A 2941-nucleotide genomic window follows, 5' to 3' on the forward strand; every position below is an offset into this window, starting at 1 on the left:
CCTCCTTCAGCCAATGACAACACGGATTGAGCTGGGTCATGGAATTGATAGTGAGGTGAAATGGTCTCATAAGCTGCTGGAGTTTAGAAGTGAGGGGGGAATCTGATCGAGGTGTATACAATTCTAAATGGATTGATAAATAAAGATAGACCCAACGATTCTTCTTATGGGGCAATCTAAAACAAGGGGTCACGTGTATAGTTTGAGTGCCGTAGATTTTAAACTGAGATGAGGAGGGACTACTTCTCGCACATGGTGGTGCATTGGGAGAACTCGCTGCCCCAGAGCGCGGTGGAGACTGAATCATTGCATAATTTCAAGAAGGGAGAGATTTATTTCTGAAAAAGGCATTAAAGGGATGTGGAGAACAGGTGGGGAGGTGGATTTCACATCAAGGAGATGTTAACCATGATCTAATAGAATGGTGGAACCGGGCCAAAGGGCTGAATTTACCGCCATCGGCTTCGAATTCCGATGTTCCTATGTTTCGATTTGTAAGGTTCAATTTTCCAGCCCACCGATCTCATTACTGCGATTCTGTTCAAATATATGTACAATACGGCCTCTGGTTCCCTTTCACCAACAACGCATGTGAACTGTGCAAATAACCTTGGAATCGCCTCATCTCTGGTGTAATAATTCTGTGATTCTCTGTTTCCCTCATATACTTTCTCCAGGATTTCCACCCGACCGGATGTTGTTATGTTTCTTCCCTGTTAGATTTCATTTGTTTTAAATTTCCTATATTTCTTACCATTCCCAATGTTAATGAAAGCTCATCTGCATATATCTGAATACGCCTAAATTATCGAACACTTATTTTATTGAACATAAGGTAGAATTTGCGGCCTTTATGGAAAGCTTAACATTGAGCCAGCCAGGAGTCGAAACTGGAATCTTCTGAGCCGTAGTCAGACGCGTTATCCATTGCGCCACTGGCCCACATGACGACTTGCCCCAGTTGTTACATATTGTCGGATGCTTCGAAATTGGGCCGCAATTTTGTCAAAGACGAGTGCTTGTAAGGAAAAGTTTCACCACTGAGATTGTCTTTATTCATTTACAATCATCCCTAATTGCTGTAGAACTGAGTTGCTGTGTTCAACCGCTCTGTTGGAATTCAAACTGCTGGCTAAAGACGGTTTTTAATAAGAATTTAAGAAAACAGAATTATATAAAAGTCTTAAGAACTATTGCTGTTTCAACCCCGTTGGAATCATACGCTAAAGAAGTCTCACAACACCAGGTTAATGTCCATGGTTTTATTTAGTATCACGAGCTTTCGGAGCGCTGCTTCTTTATCAGGTGACAGTAAAACAGTAAGACGACCTAACCACTCCCTCAGAGAGTCGGCAATCGAATATTACTTGAACACAATATTTTGCTTGCATATGCCATTAGATTTTACATAAGTCACAGTATGCATCCAGAAAAAAAAAGTGTTGAAAATTCTCTGCACACTACGCAGGAAAGGAAATGCTCCTATTTTTCAATCAACACACATTTTATCAGTTTGTGCAGTGACAGAGCTGATAAGGGGCTGGGAATCCTGCAGCGAATGATTCACATCCTGACTCCCTCGAACCTGGCCACCATTTCCAAGGAGAAGTCGGGAGTCTGAGTGAATATTCCCCACTTGCCTGATTAGTACGCCTTAGATAGCACTTTCACCAAGTGCGCCAGAGATAACACTTTCCAAACTCAATACCACTACCATGAGGAACATCCTCTCCAAAGCGATCAGAATCCTGCCTTGGAAAAATATCGCTGTTCTTTCTCTGTCACTGGGACAAGGTGCTCGGATAACGGCAAATGCCGCCCTCCCCCACTCCCACCAAACACTAACAGCACTATGGATGTACCTATAACAATCGAATGCACCAATTCAAGAAGGCAGCTCACCACCATCTTCTAAAGGGTAATAAGTTATGGGTGATAAATGCCGGCCTGAACAGTGACACCAACATCTCATCTCGTTAATGAATGAAAAGAAACATTTGGCCAGCTGCCTAAACGGACAATTATAGTGTCCCTTGAACAGGTGAATGTTGACAAAATAAATGTCTCCTTCCAAGTCAGCCCTTTTGAAAATGTTTTCCAAGCGGGTTTGTTGTGCTGATGGATTACCTGCAGTTTGTGCTCAGATTCGCAAACCAAACCCCAAGTGAAACAATCCTGCCGCCTGCACTGGAATAACATGAGTAAACTCTGCGATTTGGGCAATGGGGAAATAACATGGAAGGGCTCAACCCTCTCAAACTTTGACCAAAATAACCCAAAGTGAGAATCATACCGCTAGAACAACCATCCCACACTTTCGGATTCTTCACCAAAGTATACTTGTTGAAAAAAAACGCAACATTTGAAGACTGAAAACACTGGTAACTGAAAACACCAATGTCACTAACTCGACTGTTTGGAAATGGGCGGCGCTTTTCCGTCTGCAGCTCACATACTGCCCGCCATACATCACAAAGAATGCCGAGCGCCAAGCTCAATGAACGTGAATAGTTTCAGCAAACCAACAGTTTAACAACTCATAATAATATTTCCGTGAAAATAAAAATACTGTCAAATCTAATGTAATATTTCTGTTTCAACATTTGTTCTTCGAATTACATTCTCTCAATATTGTTATTGGCCGTGTGAGTGAGTCTGTAATTCTCCCGGCATTGGACCCAACACGGAATCCTCCTGCCCTCTGGTGGCCGCGACATGGAACTAGAAAGTGCAGATTTCTACCACCTGTGAGCGTTCAGAACTCAAGTTTGTGTTCAAAGATTTCAGATCATAAGTTCTAACGCGATTTTATTTATGTTTTCTTTTTTCAACTTCTACACTGCACTGGAGTGGAGAATCTTTTCTTACGACTCCACCTCCTCCGGGCCAAGACAACATTTATCCAAATATGGGCCGTAGAGATTCTGTCACTCAGCCGCTG

General features: G+C 42.5%; 1 non-coding gene across 1 annotated transcript; it reads right to left on the minus strand.

Annotated features, from left to right (window-relative positions):
* Positions 1-869: 869 nt before the first annotated feature.
* Positions 870-942, minus strand: trnar-acg (transfer RNA arginine (anticodon ACG)). The gene has a single exon. It is a non-coding gene; the product is annotated as a tRNA-Arg (tRNA).
* Between the last annotated feature and the right edge of the window lie 1999 nt (positions 943-2941).

Source organism: Carcharhinus amblyrhynchos, unplaced genomic scaffold (genome assembly GCF_965287045.1).
Source record: "Carcharhinus amblyrhynchos unplaced genomic scaffold, sCarAmb.v2.hapA scaffold_38, whole genome shotgun sequence".
Classification (NCBI taxonomy): Eukaryota; Metazoa; Chordata; class Chondrichthyes; order Carcharhiniformes; family Carcharhinidae; genus Carcharhinus; species Carcharhinus amblyrhynchos.